Genomic DNA, 27,486 nt, shown 5'->3' with positions numbered 1-27,486 from the left:
GGGGCTTCAGAATTTCAGAGGTGGAGGATATTTAGAGGGTGGGGCATAGCCAGGTGGCTGATGTAGTATGAAGTCCCCTTGCTAGGAAATTTCAGGGTTCCCTTCCAAACATAGCCCCCACTTCTGAACACACTGGATTTCAAAACATTATCATAGAACTCTATCCACATTAAGACCCCCAGTCCTAAACCAAAGCCTGATACCCAGCTCAGAGGAGGCAGGAGGCCATATAAATTGATCTGGATAGCCAGAGGGCAACGGGAGGATATGCCGTGATTACCCGAGCTATTGGCCTTGTCTTTTCTCATTGTAAGCCATTCCACCCACAAGATGTCCCCAGGGAAAACCCCTACAATCTGCTCTAACCTCGTCCTGCACAATACACCTTCCCACACACACCCAGGCCCAGGCACTGTTCCCCACACAATTCCGCTGAGCTTTCAGCCATTTTGATAGATGAAGAGGTTTAATGTCAAATTCCCCATCATTCTTCTGTGCATTTATTATACTAAGAGTTATAAGGGATAATTTTTTAAAAGTTTAAACAATCCTGGTCTTTGAGGAGCTTAACATTCATAGACTATAACATGTACAAACTCTAATTAAACAAATAAAATGGTAAAACTAGTGTTCCTTTTATCATTTCCATGTTGCAGGGCAAATTGCAAACTTGTTCTCTTTACCACTCTTTTAAAAAATCAAAATCAGGTAAAAAGAAGTCTAAATCAAATTAAAAAGAAAACCCAAAGGCAGCTCTGAGAGAAAGGCTATTCCAATGGTAACTATGTAGAGGCAGGGAGCTTCTGCCTCCTAAGCTTGTTTTGGCTGTGGTGGGAGGTTTAGGGGCTGGCTGAATATTTTTTAAGCCTCAGATAATACTGGGCCCCAACAAATAAGCCATTTTTTCCTTCCTTGGCAGCCTCATTGCACGTTAACTATAGACCTCTTACACCATGGCCATGTTGATTACATTTGCCATACTTGGATATGTCCAAGTATGTTCCTAAGAATGGTACAGACACACTGGCTGATTCACTCACTCAAGGGAAAGTTAGAAGATTGGAGTCTGAGTAGGAGAAGCATTAGAAACAAGCTCTTGCAAAGGACATTTCCCAACTGATTTAAAAAGACATTATTTGTTGAAACAATGGATATTTAGGTGGATTGAGAAGGTTTCTCTATTTCTCTCCATTTTTGTGCATTACAGATGGCAGCCTTTTCTCGGCGGGACTATTTCCATTAGTGTTTCATTTTATTGAGATCACTGCCTCTCATCAGTAGGTTAGAGCCATTAGCGCTCTGATTTTTAGCCACCGTGACCTCTCATTACCCAGGCTGTTTTACCTCATGATCACACAAAGCCACAATAATAGAACAACTGACATTTTAGATTTCATTACAATTCATATTTTGTTTAGCACTTTTCTTGCCATACTCTTTAATTTCTGTGCATGGCTGAACTGCCTCATTTTCACAGAAATGAAGTTACACCCAAAGCTTTGTTCTAGAGGTAGTGATTTATTTCTGAGCTTCTGTATCTTTCTACCCCTAGTGGACAAGCACACACACATATGTACACCGAGTACTTTGTCTTTTCCAGACTGTATTCTTTTCATTATCTTTTGTAAGATTAGATAGGAAAACAAATCTTTGCTCTGCTCAGTTGTTTTTAATACCAAAGGCCACCAGGAGTCACAGAGCAAACACATTTGAGTGCATGCTGGGTGGACATGATAACCAAAGGCTCCTTCTTTTATAGATATTTCCTACTGTTGGTTGAGTACATAAACTTACACACACACACACACACACACACACAATTTTAGCTAATTTTTACTGAACTTACTGTTTCATAATGGGTGCTTTAACTTTAAGTGCTTCCTGAATGAAGTGACCATATTTTCCCTCTTGACTTCAGTTGATCCATCAATATAAGGTATCACGTTATTTTGAGTGTATGGACAAAACTTCAGCTGTATGTTGAAAATATATTTGCCTTTCTCACTGTTTGCATGGTTGTATAAAGGGTCTGAAAATCTGAACACAATCCTAAATTAAGTAATGAGATCATATGCTGCCTCTATGGGAAATAACTTTTTTCATGTATGTAGCTTGAGAATTATAGAACTTCCTGTTACTACCATATTTGGGGTCACACTACAGGTAAAGCTCTGACTTTCCATGAAACATCTGTTTCTATAACTGCTTATTCTGCAAGAACCGTAAAAGACTGTGGCTGGGTTGCCTCTGTTTTAGCATCAGGCTTAGATCTAATATAAAATATAATAAATATAATAAAATTAGGGGCAGGGGCTTACTTGCTGAGCATCCCCCTGTACTTTAGCCTAGAAGATAGATCCTACAGTATTACCATAAAATACTGGGGTTCCAAAGAATACAATTTAAAGTCCATTTGACCAGACTATAAGTTTTGATGAGGAGGAGGACTGGAAGAATGTTGGAAGGTTGAGTTGGGAGCATCTACTCAGAAGACTTTGAATTTGCATTTTATTCTAGAATCATTGGGAACTGAAACCTGGGCATTAAAATGTAAGAATTTGGAAATAAATTCTGTATATGTATTAAGAAAGGTTGAACTTTCAGTGCTATGTGGGACACGTCAGAATGGCCACATGAGGTGAGAAGTCCAGGAAGGTTTCAGTTAGCAGGACCTGAATCAGGATGGAGGAAGTAGGAAAATAAAGCGAAGGATGCTGGGAAAGATGGACGTGATTCGACACTGATGGAGTGTGGTTGTTGGAAGTGGGCATAGAGGCAGAGGTAGGATGAGCCCTCTTAGAATCAGTGATCTATATAAATGCTGCTATTAGCAGTGACAAGAAATGAGATCCAAAAGGAGAAGCAGCAGGTTTGAGAAAGGGGGTGCTTTGCTTAGGGAATTTACGATGCTGACTTCAGAGTCCAAACTACGTAGGGATCACAAGGGAAACTGAGGACATGTTGCTGAGCTGAGAGAGACATTTGAAAGTGGACATTGGAAAAAAAGGCAAAGAGGGAAACTCACTTTTACTTGCTTCAATTCATAATGCCCTCCAGTTCAATAAGATAATGAGGCAGGGAAAGATCTCCTCTGTAAACTTTCTTCACAATTCTAATTCCATCCCAAGGAAGGGGCTTCCAGACCTTCCCAAGAAGCCCACCCTGCAGGATAGTTGGCATTAGAGGTCAGCCTGGGGAATGCAGACTGCTGGAAAGAGGTACCCCAGCAGCGCTTGTTTCCCAGGAGGAGGGAGGAGGGGCTGTTGCAAGGCTGGCAGGGGGCTGCTGCCTCTCTGTGGATTGGAAGGAAGCCCCTCTACAATCCAAGGGCACACTGCTCCCCTGTCACCTCATGGGCCCTGCCTCTCAGGAATGGTGGTCCTCTGAACTGTATGGCTTGACAACTTGTTGAAAACTTTTAAAACTCCTGGATTTGAAGGTTAAAATTCACAGACAAAAACATTCTGTTCCCATAGCAAGTGATCATCATTACTCAAGCTATTTAGAAGACAATAAAATTGCCTCTCTTACTTGCAGGTGTCTTGGCTGGACTCCCACAGATCTCCAGTCCCCGGTCCTGGCCAGCTGCCCCAGTGAAGGGGTTCATGAAGCAGGGAGCACACGCTCTCGCGCCAGGTCTCCCTGCCAGCTGCAGACGACCTGCCCGCCTCTGCCCTCTTGGGTGGCTGCTGAGCATGGCACTTGGGGCATAAGCCTGCCTCAGGTGCAGGTCGGGCAAGCCCCAGCCCCTCCCCTTGACAAGGCAGCCAGGGGGAGACCCATCTGGGCCTTTTGTTTTCTCTCTTCTGCTAATTGACATAGACTGGGCTCTGCTTCTTTGGCTTCATTTGCAAAGGGCTTTGGGATTAAGGATCTCATATAAATGGAAATTATTTTATTGAAAGGAAAAAGCACAAGTGTGTAAAAGATGATGAGAAATGATTCACAAAGGCTTTCAGTATTATTCATATGTCCTTTTCACTGGTTGTGCTTAACAGATGACAAACAGGGACAATGCAAGAACCTTGCTTTTCTGTTGGCACTGCTGCAGATCCACGCCTATATTGCTTCTCTCCTAGATTATTTCCATAGTTCTCTAACTGGCCGCCTGATCTTCAGTCTATCTCCACTGTCACACTGTTTGAAATGCACGACTGGTTACTACCACATTCCTGGGTAAAGACCATCAATCAATGAATTGATCAATCAATGCAGGGATGGGGAGGATGTGGAACAACTAGCAACTACAACTTTATAGACTGCTGATGGGAATGCGAATTGGAACAGGTCCTGGAGAGATGTTCAGCATTATCTACTGAAGCTGAACAGCAGCACACTCTTTGACTCAGCATGTACGTGTGTCTTGACCTGGATGCTGGTTACATGATTGTGTTCACTTTGTGAAATTTAACAAATTCGATAATATAGATACAGAATAAATTAAATTTACTTATTCCATATCTTTGTTATACTCAACAAAATTTATAAAAGCAGACAAACAAAACTCCCACTGTTCTGATGACAGCAGTCTCCTGCATAGAAACCGCAAGGACTTCTGTGTAGCTTTCAAGTCAAAGTTCAAACTCCTTAAACTTCCCATATGAGTTTTCACAATCTGTCATCATGTATTTCTTTTGCCCCAACTCCTACTCACCCCCACAAAGTCTGCCTTGCTCCAGTGCCACTGGAAGTTTTAAATTATTGGTTTACCATGCACTGTTTACCTTCAAGACTTTGCTTGTGCTATTTCCTCTGCTTGGAATATGCGTCCACCGTCCTTACATTGATGTCCCAGCTCAGATAAAATGTCATTTCCTTTAAGCAACCTTCCCTGACTTCCCTGGGCAGATATATTCACTTTTAACACTTTTAATTGTGCTGTTAAAACACACCTTACCTAGTTCTCTGTAAACCCTTAAATGTTTTTGCTAGACTAATGATTTCTTTGTGAGCAGGGAGACCTGAGATAATGGGATTTATATTTCAAAGAATCCTCTGATGTGGAGAGATGCAAAGACTGCCACTAGGAATTATAAACTTTACTGTTTCTCATTCTGTTTTCTTAATGCTGCTGCCCCACCCCTCGCAAAGGAAGTGCATCACTGTGGCTTCAAAGCTTTTTATGTGGCTACATTATTCACCAGTGCTATCTTTTGATGGTTCCAGTTGCAACTGCAGACTAAAGATAACTTTATTTTGCTCTTATCTTTTGGGAACTGGGGAGAAATAAGAAAGATACAGGTATGTTTAAATTTCAAGTTGAAATAATATTTTAATCTACAAAGAATGAGCAAGAATAAATTAAGGTCAAATTCTGCCATATTCATAGGACTCTTTATGCTTCTTGAGCCCAGTTTTGTTTTTCCAGCTGGATCTGTAGAGAAGTTTCTAGATGTCAAGATTTCATTTTTTGCTGGATTAGGTTTCTGCATATTACCTTGATCTCAATGTGTGTTAAGTTTAAATAACTCAGCTAATCTGATCTAGAGATGTATTCTGTTAAGAGGAGATAATAAGTCACAGTTATGAAGTCAGTGTGAGTCAACACAAATTAAGCTCTTAGAACCTGGCAGATCCTCCAGTTCTCTTCCTTCCCTCCCTTGCACATCAACACAGAAACCCCATCTGTAACTTTAGTTTGTGATTGCTCTTCTGACCCTAAACCTGGGAAAAGCCACAGAGTGTTTGTGCAGTACTTTTGACTTGACTGTAACTGCTGTTATGGGCACTGGCAAGACTTTAGTTACTTTGTCTTAAAAACATTGAAAATGTATTTACCTTTGATCTAGGGCAAGCTGTAGAGTCAGGACATGTGTTCTCTGAGGAGTTAAGAAGAAGAAATCAATGGAGAACATCTTTTTCCCTCTTTGCCAGCCCTGACATCACAATGTGCATTGTTTTCTCTGGAATCGGCAGAATATGAGTATGTCCCTATTGTCGCACCAATCACATAGTGGTTGGAAGAAAGACTTGCAAAACAGCTTGGGTTCAAATTCCACTCTACCTCCAAACAGGTGTAAGACTTTGGGTGCTAGTTTTATTTTCTTTTTCTTCTCTTTTGTTTAGTAAAATATTGTTAGAATGCCTTAATGATAATCTTGAATTTGGGGGATTGTTTTGAGGGTTACTTAACTGCATATGAAGCACTTAGAAAAAAACGTGGCCCCCAGGGAACATCGCGTCAGCTTTGCTATGACTAACCCACCCCACCAGCATTACTGTCATGTAGGAGAAATCTTGGCCAGTCCATAAAGAAACACGTCTTATGTTAATACAAAAAACAGTAATTTTTTATTTGTTTACCATTTGTGTTCTTCTTGGATTTATTTCTTATTTGCATTCTTTCTTAAAATTTATATTTATCTTCTCTACCCATTTAAAATGTTTACCTATTAGTAATTTCAAATAACATATATATATCATAAATATATGTTATATACAACATATATATCTTATAACTTATATATAACTTATCAAATAACGTATATATATTTTTATATATAAGTTATATATAACTTATATGTATCTTATATATATATAAATTACTAATTTCAAATGAATATATATAAATATATATAAATATATATGTATATTCAACCTAGAATAAATTTGCTTCAAGATAAAGTAAAGACAAAGTTTGCTTAAAAGGCTCTAAAGCAAAATTTTGAAGTTAAAATATTCTTGGCATTTTAGGCACTTGTCCTATATTTTATAATATTTCAGGTAAAACAATAAGCTGACATAATTGGTCATAACTGTTTAAATTGCAGCTGGTATTTTAGCCAAGCAATCAATATTTAATTATGTATTTTATTAGGAAAATATTTCCAAGGGCCTTAATCCTATCTTTAAGCAAAATGACAAATGTACCAATCCAACTGTTTTTACCTATGTTTTCAACTTGATTAATGGGCTTCAAATTACACTAAGATTTTTGGTTAAGATTAGGGTGATAGGATGCAGGATGAATGATAAACATGCACATACCATTTTTTCCTATGCAATTTTATTTGCGGAACTTACATTAAACAATATATTTATAATTAATTTCATATTTTTCAATTATTTTTTTCTTAATACTTTTCTTTACCATTTTCCAAATTAGCATAAGATGTAACCATTGAACTTTCAGGAGATAGAGTATAGTAATAATGACAATTAACACTTACAGAGCTCTTACTTTGTCTCAGAGACTGTTTTAAGCACATTATGTACATTTAACTTAGTTCTCACAAATAACATTTGTAGTTATTTTACACATGAGAAATTGAGGCATAAGAAGTTTACTTAACCCAAGAACACCCAGCTAATAAAGCGGGATTTGAACCTAAGGAGGTTCATAATTTTAGGGCATTGATTTAGTAAACACTTTCTGTAAAGGGTCAGACAGTGAATATTTCAGGCTTTGAGGGCCATGTGGCTTCTGTCTGGCTGTGTTCAAAAAAACCTTTAGTTATGAGCACTGAAATTTGAATTTTATATAATTTTCATCTGTCACAAAATAATATTCTCTTTTGATTTTAAAAAACCTTTAAGGAATGCAATAAACATTCTTAGCATGTGGGCTGTATACCAAGGGGTGGGGGACGCACTTGCCCTTGGGCTGTTAGATCGCCAGCTTCTATTCTATTAAGATCTTAGCCCCTGCGCCCCAGTGGCTTGCACAAACCAAAGAGTGAAAAAATCAAAGGCATGTCTCCCACCAGTGGTAAAGGAAACTCCTTCGTATTTTATTTGGGACCAAGTTAATTACTATGACCAGAAGATACTGCTTATTAGAACTTTTTTCTTTTGGTTTGAAAGGTAAAAGTTGACAAATTGGATTGTTAAGGTTTTCCTGGGTGTTTGCATTTCTTTTACTCTTGATTGGGGTGAACAACCCTCTTCAAGCTGAATCTATACAGTGAAAGCAAAGATGTGTAGTTACTGGTTGGCTTCATGAAAATACCAATTTAATGGAATAAATCAGAGTGAGAAAACCCAGTCTTAGGTTTTGAATTATGCTGCTTTACCACCTACACTTATGAATTTACCTGATTCATCAGCAAAACAGCATTTTGCTTTGTGTTGTATGGATACAACCTCATTCATAGCACAGGCATCTGACTTATATTTTCTTTTTTATTATGGAAGCGGAATTCCCATTAAGCCACCAGGAAGCATGATTAAATTTTAAAATAACATTGGCTTTGCAGTAACATCATTTTAATTGTTCTCCCTGCCAGCCTAGTTTATCTGCTGGCAACCGCCTCATTCATTAGCACCTTGTCCAGAAGGCACTCAGTGCATTATCTCCAAGACCATTCCAGACAATAAGGGCAGTTCTATGTCTAGACCTGTCGCATTGACTGTGGCTCGAGCTGTTGCGTAGGCACTGACAGCTTTCTCTCTGTGAGTCAAAAGGTTCTCTTTGGAGGAACGAGATGGGAAGAAGTCAGTGGTGTATGGGAGACAAGCTTCTCAGCCTCGTAAAACTTAGCACACCATCTTCATACCAGACAATGTCAGAATTCCATTTATTAGCCATACCAAGAAGGCTGAAAAGTTTATCTTAAGAAAATGAAGAACTGTAAGAGCTTCTCATACAAAAGGCCTGACATTATTGCATGGGGACAGAGTAGCCAGATCATTTGGGAGGATCTTTGCAAGCTTGGAATTGTGGCTGCAAATGCTACTTTTGCTTGTTTTATAGTCCATAATCAATGTCAGGGGCTTTTTCATCCACGATCACTTTTGGCCCTTATAGCATAACTAGGTGTTACTGAGATGGTGTTATTATCTCTCTTCACAGCTGAGGGAAGCAGAACCTAGATAGGGTTATTGATCCATTTAAAGGGATGGGAGAGAAAGTTAGAGCAGAGACTGGAGTGTGGCTCTAAATTCCCAATGAAACACTCTTTCTGCTGAAGTACATAATGTATACCACCTAGGAATGGTTATATGTTGCCACAGCTACCAGCTGTTTATGTAAGTCAAAACAAATCTGAAGAGGAACTTGATTTCCCATTTAGGAGACTGATTCCAATCACCAGGTTTGGACATTTCTAGAAATACAAATCTGAGCTTGTCAGTTATAATTTCAAGGTCTTTTTCTTCTTTTCTATAAAATGGGTAGAAGATGCCTTATAAACTTACTGTGAGAATAGAGTAAGACAGAAACATCTAGTACAGGGCCTAGCACTTAGTTGATGATTAACAATTATTAGTTCCTTCCTTTCTTTTTAAAATTGTCCATTCTCTGAAGCCAAGTAGACACGGATAAAGCATCAGAGATAGTTTCAATGACCAGTGCTCTTTAATGAACGAACATTCTTTAATTTGAAGTAGGGTTAGCAAGTGCCACTATAATTTTAACTTTCTCTTTTATCTTTAATACCTCCTTATATTCTCAGTGAACTGAAATATGCAGACCAACAAAGAAAACCAGGATTATTTAGGAGGGGTGCGGGGGGCAAGGGGCCTTAAAAGCCACTTTAAATTTGTAATGCTAAATTTCTTTATTGTGGTAAAATATATATAACATAAAATTTACCATTTTAACCATTTTCAAGTGTACCTTTCAGTAGCATTAGGTACATTCATGTTGTTCAACCATCACCACCATGCATCTATGTTTTCTCATTCCAAACTGAAACTCTTTCCCCATCAAACAGCAACTCCCATCTGACCTCCCTGCCCAGCCTCTGGTAACCACTGTTCTACATTCTGTCTCTCTGAATTTGACCATTACAGGTACCTTGTATGAACTGCTTTTAAATATCTACTCTCATATGTTTTTTCTTTCAAGTATCTGGAAACTGAATTCCCCTGTTGATCGCAGTGTTGTGTTGTGTAAACTCAATATGAAGTTAGTTGATGAATTTTCAGCTCAGAGGAGACCTTCACATTCAAAATTACAGTTGGGTTGGGAGACAAATGATGATGGACATAACCTTGACTCGGGTGGTACAGGTGATGTGTTGTAGAATTGTGCACCTGAAACCTGTATACTTTTGTTAACCAAAACATTCAATAAAAAGGAAAAAATTAGTTTAAAAGGTAAATAAATAGACTTATATCTTTATCTAATCAACAATTAACCTTCTAATCTAAAGTGACACTGGAACTGAGAAGAATTTACAGAATAATCAAAAATTTTTCTAAGAGCAAACACTACGTCAACAATAATTATACCCAGGATAGAATGGGTACCTATGGGCACACATGTTGGGTAACTGTGTTTAAGAAGAAAGATTAGTGCCCCATTAATTGTCCAGAATGAAATAACACTAGGTGTTATGTGTCACTGAATAGCTTTTATTTGAACTTATAAAAGCTAAATCATAAAATTTAAATTATTGAAAATTATTACATTGCATTTTACATTTTTTGTAATACACATGTTTGAATATGTGAATAGTTTTGCTTTACATTTCACTGTAAACAAGCAGTTTTAGGTTTATACATGTTTACTTAGTAGGCATCAAAGTTGCTAGTAGCTTTTCAATCTCTTAACACTTTTAAAATCAGACCAGTAGTAACTATAAATGATGTTTTAAATGGCTAATAAATTCCATTTTAGAATCTCATTGACCTGCACTTCAGACCCGACTAATAATGGGTTGGCACGCATTATCTCAGCTCTGCGGCAACCCCGTGAAGGGAGGTTGTACTTCCACTTCACAGTTGAGGACATCCTGCAGGTTCAGAGACACTGACTGACTTCCCCGGGTCACACACAGGGCCATGCCAGCGTGGGAGTCAGACTCAGGGCCTCTGCCTCTAGGTCCCAGATTTGTTATTCTCCAGGCTGCTGCACTGCACAGCCCCAGGAGATGTCATTGGATGTACACACCACACCTTTTCTCTCTTCCATGTCATCATTTGCTTAAGGCACCCCTCTTCTTTCAGTTTCTAGTGAGAATAGCATTTTGCCATGTAGTACAAGACTTTATCTCCCTGAAGGCTAAAGTATTCGTAGTCAGCCTGGTATCCTCCGCAGGACCTCACGTGTCACTCACTGAAAACTTTATGGAATGAGGCAGTGCTGGTGCAGCTGCAGAGTATATCATGTGAGGCTGTCTTCCTTTGCCAAAACATTAGGACAAACACGTAGAAAGTTTAGTCAATTTTCCAGACGCTTTGCTTATAAACCCCTATTTGGAAACAAATGGGGCTTCCAAAACACATGGCTATGCCTTTCGTGTGGAAACATGAAGATTAATGATGTATAGCTTCATCTTTACTAATAGTGGAGCTGAGTCTCTGTTGCTAGGTAGACTAGTTGTCTTTATGATGTCCAGTTAACTATTGAAGTCAGTCTTCTGTAAGATTTCAGGAAGACTACACAAGCTTAAGAAAAATTCAGTTTTCTTATTGGTAATGCAATGGATCCCTGTGTATATGCACAGATAGAATGGCTGCCAAATTTTGATGTGTGTGATTTGGTAACAGAAGACAACCTATGAGATAGGTTATCATTAGTGTGCCAGAATAGCAAGATTATTACGAATTTAAGTTATAAATTAAATCCTGGACATTTAGGGATCTTAGGTCTAAAGCTGTTCTATATTTAGGGCTCTCTTGATTATATAAACATATACATATTCATTGATATTATACAACTGATGTTTTAAATTCATCTTCCTGTACTACATTGCATAGATGGCCCATCTGTCAAGTATTTCTCTTTTTGGCACCTCAATAACAGGAAATCTACTGGGGATCAATTGGAAGTCTACATATCTGCTATATATTATTTGAGCCTATGTATTCATTTAATTAAAATTTCATGAAGCCTAAGATTATACTCTTTCCTCAGGCTATGAAAAACATACTATCTTCTGACTTGAATGCCACTATAATTGTGTCTCCTCTGCCAATAACAATGCTTTATATTCTTTGGGTTTTAGAAAACTTTAATATAAACTTCCTTCCCAGATATTTGACACAATTAACTAACTCCATTTTATAAGCAGTCTTAGAAAGAGAAGGTAAGAACTGTCAGCCCCAGGAGAGATGTTTCTGGATGAGAGCGGAGGGAAGACTAGGAGTCAATGTGATGCCTGTCACTCTAATATCTACAGATGTCAGCACCAGCTCCAATTAGTATTGACTTGAACAAGTACAACCTCCTAAAAGCTTAAATGGCCTTTGGAGAAAAGAACGTTGCTAGTAATTCTCCAGCCAGCCGAAGTGGAATTCTCACAACCTGAAACTAATTGAGGCTGAAGAACTAAGCATTTCTCTAGAGTTCTTTGACAGGCACTGGACAGCTGGAAGTGCCGTATGTTTTGGCTTTTGTGTATAACTCCACAAGTCTGGTGTCTTCAATGACCATTGCCCATTAAAGGGCCTAGTCATGGCATGCTGGTTACGCAAGGATCGTGGGTAATGAGGCGCTCTCAAGGAGGTTTAATTTTCCTCTTGACTTCTAAGAATCTGAAAACTCTCAATGAGCTTTCGTCATGCATGTCACTCTTGACATCTATTTTCTTAACTCTCTCTCCTTCCCTTCTTCCTACCTCAACTTTTTATTACAAATTTTCATTCTGTATGATACCCTGAAGTCCAGAGTAACAGATAGGATGGAAATGTGCTAAGCCTGGCTGTGGTCACGTTTAGCATAAAGGGGCAAAGTGAACCATTATGTTTCTTCTGTACCTCAGCCATAACCACATCTGTAAGAGGCTTCTGAAAACAGCTGCTCTTAGGCAGAGAAACTTCCATGGTAAGAAAGATGGACTATGAGCATCTGAAAGGAATAAGGTGAAGTAAGGCCCACTGGACAATCTTAGGACTGTCCCAAGAAGAAGCACCCACATCAACCCTTACCAAGTATTGGGAGCTATAACATACACCTTGCTGACATTATCTCATGCATTCCTCACACTTACCTTATAAAACTAGATATTGTTATCATCCTCATTTTCCAGATCAGAACACATGATTAGAAATGTGAAGTTATAATCTCTCATTTTTCTCTGAATTTGGTGCCTAAGTGTTTACCCCTCTGCCATATCAGCTGCTTCTGTGCTTCCTTGACTTTGGTATTTGTGATCTGGCACTCATCCTCAGCTTCTCCTATCAGTACTTTTAGTATTGGCTTCACACCATTTAATTTCATGTGGGAACCAACACTACTGAGATCCTAGCACCCATTTTATTTACCATCCCTATATGGCCCAGGTCCAGCTTCATCAGCTACATCTCCTTTTCAGCTGTAGCGGGTATCAGGAGGTTTGCAGACCTAGCCGCTCCCCCGCTTCACTTTGGGATCAGCCTGTCCTATACAGGCTTGGTGGGACAATCAATTGAGCAGCTCTTTTTTTTTTCTTTCTCTTAGCCAAAATAGTGGGGAAAGACCCAGCTAGGCACACCAGACCTCTTTCTGGGGCATTAGCATGTAGAGCAGAATATACACCACCCCAAAAATGATGGGGTCCCAATGAGAGTGGCTTATCCCTACAACGTAGACCTCAGGAGATCCTCTGTCCTTTTCAGAGGTGGGTTCTCTGGTTTTCCTTCAATGCTGTCAGGTACCTCCTACTATATCATTAGATTTTTTTTAATGATAGCCTGAAGCAATTTCATTGTTTAAAGGGAATTAATCTCAAGGGAAATAGGTTCAGCAGTAAAAGTCCTGGAAAACCCAGTGCTACTATTTGAGTTCCAACAAGGTAAGCCGAGGTATGCACGTATGTCCTCTCCTTATGTGTTCGTACTGAGCTGCAGCAAAGTAAGCTAGGTAAAGAAGCTCTTCACTAATGAAGACTCTGGGAAATGAGCAAACTAGAGAAAGTCAGTACACAGGAAATAAACTCAAGAGACCAAGGGAAATATGAGAGAAATCAAAACAGAGAAAATGAAGTTTGAGAAAAACAGTCAGAGATGAGAAATGGGTATTTAGTTGGACAAGTCTTCCAGAAAACAACGTGTCTGAAATAAATTGTTGCTGATGTGTATGTCCTGTTCAATTACATGACTAATGCTGTGCTGTGTGGCACTTACGATCTAATGCAATTTGACTGACCTAATCCATCAGAAATGACACATCAAAAATGGGCCTGTCAGCATGAGAAATTGAAAAAGAAGCAGCTCTTTGAAATTTCACTTTTAAATGAACTTTGAGAATGTTAATAAATTTGATTACCCACATTAAAAGAAACATTTTTTAAGTGATCTTTCCCATCCCCATTGAAAGCGTGATGCCTGACAAACTGAATGTTTGGAGTCTCTGATCAAGCCCCAGAGAGACTGGCTGCTCTGTGATCAGTCTCAGGGAATTCACATGCTCCGGATCCCAGTCTTCTGAAGAATTCTTCTAATGTCATATTCTAAAATTTTCATATTCAACACATTGAGCTAGCTACTTTCTTCCCTCAGTCACTCCCCTTTTGGAAGAAAGAATTACCATGTAAAGGATAATCATGAAGTAGTCTGCCCTAACAATTTTTCCTTCTTTTGAGTTTTAAGAGTCACACTCCTTCCTCAGGGTCCTCTTTCACTTTTGAGTAGAAGGCAGTTAACTACTTCTCATGCTCTGTCTGAGTGGCCAAGTCACCATGGGTGTAATGGTTCTTCTGCCCTTTGCCTGGCCAGTCTGAGCCTGGCTGGGTTCCATCATTCCCAGGCAAGGCAGGCAGTATCTTGGGAGCAGAAGGAAGCTGGCTTTAGATTTGACTGTATATACCCCATGAAATGAATCTGGTGGGAGCCCTAGACACGTGCAAGCATAATGTACCATAGTCTTCTCTTAAACTAGTCACATGAGCCCAACTAGCGGGAAAAGACCCAGGTAGGCACATACCAGACTGGCTGGCCTTCTGCCTCAATTTGTTTTGTTGGACCTCTAAGTTCCTGCCATAACCACAACCCTTTCTTCACAGCCTCAGCCCATTTGGCTGGGACCTCACCTTCTGCCTTGTGCATGCTAGCTCTTTCTTCAGGGATAGATTTTTTTAAAGAAATAGGTAAAATTAATTTTTATAACTTTTTTCAATTACAGTTGACATACAATATTATATTAGATTCAGGTGTATAATATAATGACTTGACATTTATGTACTCACAAAATGATTGATCACCTTGGTAAGTCTAGTACCCATCTGACACCATACATAGCTACAATATTCTTGACCCAATTCCCTATGCTGTACTTTACATCCCTGTGTCTGTATACAATGGAATATTACTCAGCCATAAAAAAATGAAACCTTGCCATTTGTGGGATGGATGGACCTAGAGGGTATTATACTAAGTGAAATAAACAGACAGAGAAAGACAAATACCATAGGATTTCAATTATATGTGGAATTTAAAAAAAACAAGGCAACAAACAAAATAGAAACAAACTCATAGCAAATTGATGGTTGCCAGATGCGAGGGAGAGGGAGGAATATGTGAAAAAGTAAAAGCATTAAGAAGTACAAATTGGCAGTTATAAAAATAGTCACAGGATTTATTTTTTTATCACTAGTCACAAGATAAGAGCGGGAGTGGCCCTGCTCCGAAGAGCTCGGTCAAATTCTTGGCATCCTCTGCTGTCTGATTTCAAGGCTCTCATGTCGTCTGTACCTGTGGGTTATACCCCATGTATCAAACTGGGTCTTTTGATGTTAACAGTGGACCAATCAGATTGGCCAAAACCTTTGGATACTGACCCTCAGGGAGCAGCTCTATCATCAGATCCATTTCTTTACCTCCAGGTCCACTAACTGGCAATTTCCCCCCACATTTTCCAGAAGCACAAACATTTTAATGATTCCAACATACCTTGTGGCCACCCTGACTTATGTCAGGTTCCTGTGCGTCAGACTGTGGAGAGAGAATCACACAGTTCAGAGAGTAAAGGTACGGCAGAAAAGTTGTTCAGAAGTACCTGCAGAGAGAATTCCCAGTGGCAATTAGCAAGAACACAAACAAGAAAAGGAAACAAAGAAACAAGAAAAACAGCATTACTGTTTTTTTTTAATTTGATTCACATGCACAACTATCAGCGAGTGTTGGGGTGCAGGTTAGAACAGTGCTCAGCTTAAAGTGGAGGTCAATAGTTACTGTCTGAAAAAATGACTTCCAGTAATTATCATCAACTGTAAATAATTCAAACCTCTGCTCAAAAACTACCTTTTGTAACCTTCCATTGTCTGATTATCTTATAAAAACTGCCAAATTCTTTGTCTGGGTCTTTGTGGCTTACAGGAGCACTTTTATTCCAAATTTGGCCTTTATATAACTTACCTGTATTAACAGTGTCATTAAAAACAAGAGAATAATAGGGGAGCGGTAGGGAATAAAGCTTTAATTACTGCAGAACCAGCAGCAGGACAAGGGAATCACAGGCTTCCACACCTCCGTGAAGGCTGTGTGATGGTCTTTGAGGTTCAGATGTATGTGATCAGGTGATGAATGGCAGGCCCTTGTCAGCACTCCGTTGGGTTCTGAGCTCTCAACATGGGGCAGGGATTAAACAGTGCCTTCAGCAGTTGTCTGATGCCATTACTGGCAGCAAACAACCCCAGAAGGAGCCATCCCCGCCAACAATTTTCCATTTAGCCCTGTCTGTCCTGCAGCCCCTGGAGTAGCCATACTAGGAGGCGGTAATTGATGGCTTTGATTTACCAAAGAAGAAGAACGTGGGCAGTTATCTAGTTCGAGGACAAGCCCTTGTGGACATGAAGCTGTGCCCTCTCAGTAACAGGGGACTGATATGGATCTTTAAACTGTCATTTTTGCTGTGAACCAAGTCCGAGCGAGTATGGGCTTCTCTCAGTGTATTCCTGTCCCTGTCATAGTCTGAGAACAGCTTGAAAACTCACCAGCCCCCCGCCTCAGCGGGACACCACACCACAGCACTCACTCACTTCCTATGGCCCCCTTAGGGTCTGTGATTCTGTTTGTCCTGTCATTTTGCCATTTTGATTAGTCGTATTGCATTATTTGCAAGCAGGGTCAGGTATGCGCATCTAATTTCCCACATTGGAGCAACTTGCTGTAGGAAGGAAAGAAACCCTACTGATGCCGTGTGCTGGTGGAGTGTCCCCTTTCCCAAACCCACTTCCCTGAATGACCACTGCACTTCACAGGCGTGGGCATGCATATCCTTTCCTATTAGCGAGAACATACCTGAGGGCATAGACAAAAGAACGTGCTGCAAAATCTTATAATTTATATTTAAAATCCTCCTGAATTTTGCATTCTTATCCATTATCTCTGTATTTATTATGATATGTGAATAGTATTTAAAGTTATTTAATAGAGAACAAAACAGATGCATGGAGAAGAGGGAGCTTTCTCCCTTGCAGTGTCTGAATCTATGCTCAGGTCATATGCCCCAGGATATATACAGTCCTGGGGATTTGGAGAAGCTATCAAACAATAGCCCTAAAAGGAAGGTATTATTGTGTCAATTTGAGAAACAAACCAACTGAGCTTTACGGGTGTGGAGGAACTCACCCAAATTCGTGGGCTGACACATGGCAGATCCGGGATCCAACCACGAGCAGTCATGTCCACCAGACCATGTGACAGGGATTCTTTTCCAATAATTTTCTCTCTTTTTTTCCTCTCCTTTCTCTTACCTTAACACTAGTTATATATTGTGTTTTAAAAATTAAGTCATGAGTTTTTGATACTATTTATTTATTTTTTGGTAGCAAAGATGGAGTTTGGGGTAAAGCAAATGCTTCATCCAAAGCCCTGTATGAAATTTTAGAAAGCAGCCAGTCATCGGCTCTCCGCTGAGGCTGCATTCTTCTGAGCTGATGTTTCTGGCAGAGTGACTGAGTAGCAAATCATCACATCCGGGTTCTAACTCCAATGATGCCACTAAATTACCTCTCTATGCCCTTCTATTGTTTGTATTATTGAGGGACTGAATTCAACATCTTTGAGTTCCCCACACTGCTGTTTTCCCCCAGTGGAAGAATCAATTGAGAATGGAGAGAATCTGTACCTACTAGCCTTTTCATAATATTGCTTGGGCTGATTCAAGGCAGAGTGTTTTTTTTAGCCATTGTTTTCTCTGCACAGTAATGCTATGGTGCTTATTCCATATGTAGTTTTCTTTTCTTGGTTTGCCCTGGATTTCATATTCTACCAGAACTGTGTGAACTGGAGACCAAGGCTAGTTGATCCTTGATGAAGCCCTCAAATCCTGGCAGGCCAATGCTCATTCTTTGGCTCCAGCTTCCCTTGACTATCAGCTGCTCAGGCCATTGTGTAAGCTTCATCCCAGCTGCAGCAATAGGCCCAGTGGAGTGTTGATTTGTCTTGGCTCAAATGCAACTCACAGTGTTATTTTTACAATCTGGCATCTGCATGTAAAAAAGAAATTCTTCCTCCATCAACTACCAGCTACCCCCTATTGTCCAAGAACCTTTGGTCCTCAATGATTCAGGAAGCAAAAAAATTATAATCTACTGACCTCGCTTTTCAGCATCCTTCACTGTAGGGAAAATGACCATAAAGGATCAACCATTTAATTGACTTCCAGGGCCCTCAGGTCTGTTTCTCCTGATTTTGTGTTTGATTTAGTACTCTTTTGGAAGAAAAAAAAATGAGCCTTAGGGTTTTGTGGAGAACGATATAGGATTAGTTTTTGAGATTTATTTATTTTTCTTATAAGCAGGAGGTAAAAACCAATTGAGGTTCATCTGTTTTTGCAAATGCAGAAAACTTCAGGAGAGTATTTTTTAAGCTGTACAGTTTCATGGATTTTAGATTTGGTTAAAGACCACTGAATGACAATAATTAATTTGAAGCCTTTGGAACATCTACCTTGGTCATGTTTACTAAGTCATTCAGTTAAACTCTCTTAACAGTCACCTAAAAAGTTTGGTGTCATCTTCGACCTCTGCCTTCCTTCTCATTAGTAATGACCAGTTATACCAGGTGGAGGTAATTTTATTTTTCTAAATGTCTCTAGCATCAGTTTATTTATAAATTTATTATTTTTTGAAAAATAATGGCAAGATATTTGAACATTTTACCAAAAAATATAGTAAAGGCAAATAAGAATATGCAAAGATGTTTAATATCACTAGTTTTAAGAAATACAAATTAAAACCACAATAAAGTACCAATAGATGCCTAATAGAATGGCTTTAAAAAATGACAATAGTGTGTGCTTGTGAAGCTGTCTAGAGCAATTGGAACTCTCCTACATTGCTGGAGGGAATGTTGAATGGTACAGGACTTTGGAAAACAGTTCTGGAGATCAAACCCTTGTCCGAGGTATCATTGGCAAATACGTTTTCCCATACTGTTGGTTCACTTTTCATTTTAATGCTGTTTTGTTTAGCCATGCAGAAGCTTTTTAATTTGATGAGGTCCCATTTGTTTATTCTTTCCTTTATGTCCCTTGCTTTAGGGGACATATCCGTGAAGATGTTGCTGCATGGAATGTCTGATGTTTTCCTGCCAATGTTTTCCTCTAGGACTTTTATGGTGTTATGACTTATATTTAAGCCTTTTCTTTACTGAATTTATTTGGAATTTATTTTTGTGTATGGTGTAATTTGGTGATCGAGTTTCATTTTTTTGCATGTAACTGTTCCATTTTTAGTTTTCTGAGGAAATTCCATATTGTTTTCCACAGTGGCTGCACCAGTCTGCATTCCCACTAACAGTGCACTAGGGTTCCCTTTTCTCCGAATCCTCTCCAACACTTGTTTGTTGATTTGTTTATGTTGGCCATTCTGACTGGTGTGAGGTGGTATCTCATTGTGGTTTTAATTTGCATCTCTCTGATGGCTAGTGGTGCGAGCATCTTTTCATATGTCTCTGGGCCCTCTGTATGTCCTCCTTGGAGAAGTGTCTGCTCAAGTCTTTTGTCCATTTTTTAATTGGGCAATATTCATAACAGCACAATTTATAATAGCCAAGTGCTGGAAGCAACCTAAGTGCCCATCAGCAAATGAGTGGATCAAAAAACTATGGTACATTTACACAATGGAATTCTACACAGCAAAGAGAAGGAAGGAGCTTATACCATTTCTGACAGCATGGATGGAACTAAAGAGCATAATGCTAAGTGAAATAAGGTGATGAGTGACAAATACCATATGATCTCACCTTTAACTGGAACATAACCCACAAAAGAAAAAAGCAAACAAAATATAACCAGAGACATTGAAATTAAGAACATTCTAACAATAGCTTGAGGGGAGTGGGGAGGGGACAGTGGGGAGAAGGGTTTTCAGGAACTACTTACTATAAAGGACACATGGACAAAACCAAGGGGGAGGGGTGGGGAGAAAGTGCAGACAACTGTAAATGAACAACAATAAAGTAATTTAAAAATGTATTTGATAAAATTTGTAAAGAAAGAACAAACTATGTTAAAAAAAGGTTTTAGATATTAAAAAAAAGAAAAGAAAACTGTTCTGCAGTTTTTTGTTAAGCATACACTTATCATATGACTCAGCATTCCCACTCCTGGGTGTTTACCCAAATGAAATGAAAAACTAAGTTCATACAAAAACATGGAGGGTTTGTAATCTTCCCAACTGGAAACAATCCTAATATCTTTCATCTGGGCCATAAATAAACTTTGGTACATTCATACTATGGAATAAGAAAAGAACTTTTGATACACACAATAACATGGATGGATCTCAAATGCATTTAACCCAGTGAAAGAAGCCAGATTCAAAAGGCTGTATGTATATGTTTGCCAGGGGTTAGAGTCGAGAGACTGACTCTAAGAGGGCAGCATGAGGAAATTTGGGGAGTGGCAAAACCATTCTATATCTTGACTGTGGTGGTGGTTATACTTAGTATATAACTGCCAAATTTGCAAACAAGGTGAATTTTACTGTTTGTAAATTATTCCTTAGTAAAAAAGAAAACACAGTTATTGTTCTCTAGGATCTTACACCCCAGTTCTGTGTTTGCTCTGTTCTGTGTCCACTGTCAGCACCAAAGTCCATGCCCCGACCCCACCTTTTCTTAGGTCTCTTCCCTACTCTAACCTTCCATAGTGACCTCCTATCTTCCAGCTCTCCTCTTCTCCAATCCATGAGTTGTGGCCTCTTAGGCCTTTTAGAACACTATTTTGTCCCTGGAGTTTTACACACTATAGGTCCTTCCTGCCCAGGGAGATGTTAGAAACTCACTTTTCCAGTCTACCTTGCAGCTAGAGTGCTGGCATGTGACTTGGGCTCTACTAATCGGAAGAATGCTTGCAAGGCTGATTTGAAAGACAGCAATATGAGGAAGTACTGTGTAATTCAGTTCTGTCCAGGGTGACAGGAATGGTGTTCTTGGAAGAATTGGTGGTGGTCTGGCCAGATAGCATTCAGGGTCATATGTGTGGCTGCTGAGTCTGTTCTGTGGATGGAGGTGATTGATGGTGATCTTTACTAGAGCTCCCAAGCCTGAACTTTGTCTTTTCCAGAGTGTCTACGAACTATTTATTAACCTTTAATAATTTTTCCCCCTTAAGCTAGAGTGGTTACTGTTTTTCATTAGTCTAGCTTTCCTCTGAAACTCCACTATACCTGCCCATAAACCTTCAATTACTTCGTATCGCCTTAGGAAAACATCCATACTCCTAACCATGGCCTCCAACACACAGCCCCGTCCATACTTTCCTCTATGTGCTCTATGTTTTAGTCCCCCTGAGCTTGCAAACATTGCAAACATCACATCCTAATTTATATCTTCATGCCTTTGCAGGTGATATTCCCTTTGTTTGGTAGAACTTTCCCTAATCTCTTACCACTTTATTGCCCTCTTCTTATGTTGTCCTTATTCACCCTTTACCCCATTCATATTTCAAAATCCATCTCAAAATATTACCAACTCACATGCCTTCTGTGGAGCTTTTCTTGAGCCTTCCCATGGTCTCAGGGCCCCAGATGTGTTTGTTTCTTCCTCTACTCGAGAATGTCTTTGTATTCTAATGAATTCAAAAATAATTATTGAGCACACAAATAAAATTTTAACAATGAGTAGAAGTTAAGTAGGTAAATAATGAGTAGAGCGGGTCCATGCAGAGAAGCCAGCACAGAAACCTGGCAGGCAGGTGCATGGCTGGTGTGAGCATTCAAGTGAGGGCCCAGGTGAGTAGGGCATGGGGAGCAGGTGAGTCTCCTCCCCTCTCTGTGAATTTTTTGAAGTAGGAGCCAAGTATTACTCATCGTTGTACTTCTAGTGCGATCAAGCTAGGCATAGAGTAAACATTCAGTGAATGTTTGCTAAATCAATAAATGAATGTCCAGATCATTTTCTCTCCCCAAGACTTTTGTCTGATACTAATTGGAGAAAATAATTTAAAAATATGTTTAATTTCCTGCTCATCAATTCAGGGCCAGGATACAGGAAATGCTTTAATTATCAAGCAAAGTTTCCTATGTCCTCACAGTAATAATGCAGTGTTGTATTGATATAATAGTGGTAGATTACCTTCAAAAGTGTTGTCTTGAATAATTATTCAGGAACCATAAGTTTACTTATTTTTAAGTGCCTAGTGATATAGCAAATATCCCTGACCTGCTTTAAAAAAAAATTCTGATCCTATCATTATTGCAACCTCACAAATTAGCTCTCTGATATAATCTAGCATTATAGCCTCTGATGTGTTCTAACAAAAAGAGGCAAAATAATTTTCCGATCATGACACAAGAAATCAATGGCATAATCAGGAGTCATTCTTCCCCATACCTCTCGTTTACTGCTATGGGTCATTTTATGGCTAAAGAAGTATCCAATGAAGCAAGGCCCGCATGTGTAACTAAATCTGCATAGTGTAGCCACCTCAAGGAGCCCTACACCCCCAGAGTTTGGAAGAAACTCTTCCTGGCAAGGTTACAAGTGGTGGCACTGAGCTTCAATATTGTTCATAGGGCTCATGATTGAAATGAATGCCTTTGCTGCTTTGGACAGTTCTGAAAACCTGTAGGAGCAGGCTACCTGTAGGCTAGCAATGCCTTTCCTGTGATTCGATACCAAAGTTAAGCTAAATTTTAATCACCTCCTTCTCAGAGAAATAGACTGAGTATTAGGGATATGTTTCTAATACTGTCAATGAACTAGAGGCACAGACTTTGCTGTCATCTGCATCCAAGGACAAATTGTAATTGGCTAGACTAGCAAATTGCTGTTTCTTTTGTATTGAAAACTGCCATTGGCGCATTAGATAGAAAATAAAATCTTTACTGTATGGATGTGATGTGGTTCTTCACCATGCAGCTGTAAGTGAAAAGTTGTTTTTCTAAGCTAATGTTTATAGAGATAATTCAGTTTGTGATATTGAGGGATATAAATTTGGGAGATTACTGAGAATGATTCAGCTTTTATTTTTTCTCTTGAACTCCTACAATTGCTTTTCTTTTCTCCCTCTTTAAACATATGATGGCACATCCATCTTGTTCAGAGCATCCTCAGAGGATATAAGTGAGCAGTTTTCCCTCAGAGGAAAGTGAGAATTGAAAGGAGGGATATGCCATCATCGCCGACATTGCCCCTAGATGACGGACATGGCACTTCGTATTGGTGCCATCAATCATGCTGGGGCCAGTGGCAGTCTGCTCACAGTTCTCGACTAGACACACTTCTGTGTGTCCAAGGGGACCGTTTCTGGGTGTTAAAGATGGTTGGCTCTGTGCTCTACTTTAGTGGAAACTTGGGACAATAAATGGGGGTCTCTGCTAATCTGGACATGAGGTGCTCAGAACGGTTCCTCATGAATAAACAAGGTATTACAAGTTTCTGAAGCAGAATTAAAAAAGTTCTTCCAATGCTACCAGCTGTTCCACACCTACCTGGAAACAATTGCCTAGCTTTAATTATCCAACGATGGTGCAACTTGAACTTCTATGTTTCATAGTTCAACTGATCCTTCCAGAACTCTGTTCTACAGCTGCACCACCGATAAGCTTTATAAACAGGCCTCGTGGGACAGCAGAAATGGCAGAAGTTGGAAGTTGTCTGTCTGTGTAAATCAGGCTCCAATAAGTGTGTGGGTAGTGGTTATTTTCCATGACAATCGGCAATCACCAAAATATAAAGATAATTTTGTTCTCGAAGTAAATGTGGTAAGTTCAATAGTCAGGTGTCTTAACACAGTGCCACCCCAAGATCTTGGGCTCTAGTTTCTCTATGCCCTCTTCTACAGTAGGCTTTGAAGTCAGAGTGCTGGGGCTCCGATCAGGGTCTCACCACTTACTACGTGTGGCCTTCGACAAGCTATTCGGCCTCAGTTGCCTTATGTTTAAAATGAGGATGATAGCATTTTTGAGAGGATTAAACAATACCTGCTAAACACTTAAAACACAGTGTCTGGTCCATGAGAATGACTCAATAACAATGACTGTTTTCTAGGTCTCACAACATCTTTGTAAGTAGAAGACTCATGCTTCTAAAGCTCAGTCCTATGGCTTGGCTTTGGTTTAATTTCTATCAGTTTTCCTGAGGTCATTAGACCTACCTCATGTTTCCAAAGTGTACTGGGGGTACTGAGTGGCAAGTGAACTCATTTTCTGTCACTCTTCTTGGTGCAGTGTTTGCAGGCTGAAGGAACTTGAAGTCATCAAGTGACTCGCTCTCTAGATGTGCTCTGAGGCAAAGGCATGTGTGTGGGGGCAGCTATAAATTTCTGTAAGATGTGAAATTGGATGGTTAATAACTTGAGGCACCTGGTGGTAAGGCATTGATTGTTTTAGTAAAAGGCTAGTTGCTATTGAAAGAGCCATCTAATGTGTGAGATTGTTAGGCTTTGAGGAGATACACAGAGATTAAAATATCAATTCTCTAAATACAAGAGGGGTGAAGGTTAATCTGGGCATTTTGATGATCAATTATATAGGCATTTTGCTGTAGGAATGCCTATATAATTGATCATCAAAGCAGTGTGAGTAAAGCAGTGTAATTATTTGTTAATTCATGTGATTAATGATGGGCTCCTTGAGAGAAAGAACATAACTTGTTTGTCTTTGAATCCCCAGTGTTGACCTGGTGCCTAGCATAGAGTAGGTGCTCACTAAAAGTTAGTAAATGAATTAAAGAATAAGTAAGTGGGACCTTGAGAGGAAGGATTTTCTCTAAGTCAGGTTGGGGTTTCAGGGTGGCAAGATTTGTTTTACTCTTGATAAACTTATCACTCTATGACTACTTTTGAGGGATCCAGATATAAATAAGGCTTTCTCTGAGGTTCCTATTTGCATGTGAAGTTGTTAACTTTTATTTTGTGGGCAGAGATAATCTTCTAATTTGGAAATAAGTCATATAACAAATCTGGAAATAAAATAAGGTTATACTAAGATCTGGAGCATTGTTGTGTCTTTACATGTCATCTATTTTGGGATTGTGTTTCATTCTGTGGTGATTAACTTACAGAGTTAAAGTTTGGGATATCTGTTACAATTGGTGGTATCAGATCCTTATGTCATTTTTTAGAGTCATCAACTAATTTTCTTAGGAAATAATTATTCCCATCAGGGAGAGTTTAAAATTGATTATTTGAAAATGTCTGAGTTTCTAAGTGAATGAAATAGAATTGCTTCAGGACAGAAATTATAGGTAAGAAGCTGTTTAAAGAGGTTGAAGACACCTTGGTATTGATAAGATGGCGTTGAGCAATAAATCTGGTTCTTCTGTGCTGTATGGTTAAAGGGCAGATAAGGAGCTATTTGTAGACAAAACATCTTAAATTGCTGGGCTCTATCTCCCCAAGGTTGAGACAATGATGTTAACGGAGCAGTCTGAGATTGCACAGGACTTTCTGACTCTCAAAAACTTTCCATGTCCCTTAGAAATAAAGGCACTTTAGGAACGAGCGCTGTAATGGTCTATAATGAGAGCCACTTCAAATAGAGTGTGTTGATACATGTCACAGGAGTAAATTAGGATTTATGAATGCATAATGGTACAAAAAGTAGTGGATGAGGAGCTGGCCGATCTTCCATGTATTTCACTTTCTGAGGTAGTGTATTTTTCTTTATCCCTTCTGGGTTAACTTCAAGCTTAATGACCACCTTAGTTGTCACTGGTCCAATAACACAGAGATCAAGCACCATGGATACTTTTTACTGATGATGATCACATTTAAACCTGTAATTTTCCACCTCTCTTCTTTCTGATAATGAAAATTCACATTCCTGAAATCCTGCTGGAGAGGGTAAGGACTGTCTGGATAAACTTACGCTTCACACTTTGGACTATATTCTCATCTGTAAAATGAGAGGGCTGGACAGATAATTACTTAATGTTCTCATCTCTGACACTAACGGTCTAGGATTCTATGTCCCATGAAGCTTCACTTCCAAGGGTATCTCAGGAACACATGTTCACAACAAGAAAAACATGCATTGGCATGATGGTAATACATTCACCTTTATATAACCAAAGAGTCTTTAGCTAATTGATTTAGATTACATTGTAAGACTCTCTTCTTCTGTCTGGTGGTTGCTTTTTCTTGCCTCTGGTGCTCCTGACATTGACAATCCTGATGTCTGAGTGATGCTGACACAGTTATTTGGAACATATGAAAGGAAAGCACCTAAAGTTCTGCTCTCTCATCCTACCCTCAAGCTCCTGCCATTGCATCTCTGCTGTGCAGTTTCCTGATTGACTCTTCCAGAAGCCAGAGCCTGATTGTCTAAAGATTTCCAGGAGTACATAGTTATTCTTCACCATGTAAATATTGTGATTTCCATAGCTTAGTTCCATTGCATTTAAATCACTGAGTCATACAATCTGAAGTTCAGTAGTTCATAGAGAGATCATTGATTGCAATACCATAATCCTAAAAGTTTCTGTGAAATCATGTGGCATGTGGATCAGGGATCCAAATTCAGATGCCTCACCAGAAGCACACAGTCCTTCAGTTAGAGCCTCGCCAACTGAACTAACAAAGACTCCACCCCCAGGTGTTCCTTTGAATTGAGTCTGTGCAGCCAGCTAGGGAGACCAGGCCTAGCTGTGCAATAGGCAAGTCTCTGCCCCAGAGTGAGTGGGGACTGCAGCTCTCAGTGGAGCTACCCAGAGGGCCTGAGTGGAGAGAATGAAGTATCCTGTGTGTGAGAAATTTAGTCAAGTCTTGTGTAGAAGGTGGGCTTGAGCTACATAGCAATCTGCACTGAGAGTCATCCAAACTAGCTCCCCTGTGCAAATCAGGCATTTGGCTGATGACTAAGACATTTTGGGTGAGGAGCCAACATACAAAATATAGATCTTACTTTCCTGAGGTATTGATTTCACTTAAAATGGCAGTCTAAAAATTTAGTGAAAGATGGTATCCCATAAACAGGAACTATAAAGAGTATCTCTTTAGAAGATGGAAATAAAGCATACCATTTTCAGTTGTACACTCTTGGTTATGATTTCGCGAGTGGCAGATAACATACCATCAGGATGTCTTGGCAAGCTTTCCTAAGCGAGGTAATATAGACATATATATTTTAATGTGTTTGAACATAAATACAAGTCTATACAAGATGGAAAAAGAAAATAGAGCAGGTACTACTCCTGGCCATGTTTTCTTTATTCTTGCTGCAAAAAATTATA

At 39.4% G+C, this 27,486-nt stretch overlaps 1 protein-coding gene across 4 annotated transcripts in view; it reads right to left on the bottom strand.

Annotated features, from left to right (window-relative positions):
- The window catches only part of KCNMB2 (potassium calcium-activated channel subfamily M regulatory beta subunit 2), a 321,616-nt gene that overhangs the window by 269,467 nt on the left and 24,663 nt on the right, over nt 1-27,486 (bottom strand). For 3 of the 4 annotated variants that reach the window (XM_045198158.3, XM_053918104.2, XM_045198169.3), the window contains exon 2: nt 15,754-15,859. The gene's annotated coding sequence lies outside the window, so the exon portion shown is untranslated. Of the gene's footprint in view, nt 1-15,753; nt 15,860-21,788; nt 21,881-27,486 lie in introns of all 4 variants that reach the window. The other variant, XM_045198162.3, reaches the window with a different exon arrangement.

The sequence above is a fragment of the Desmodus rotundus genome, chromosome 2 (assembly GCF_022682495.2).
Source record: "Desmodus rotundus isolate HL8 chromosome 2, HLdesRot8A.1, whole genome shotgun sequence".
NCBI lineage: Eukaryota > Metazoa > Chordata > Mammalia > Chiroptera > Phyllostomidae > Desmodus > Desmodus rotundus.
This window is presented reverse-complemented; position numbering and strand designations above follow the sequence as displayed.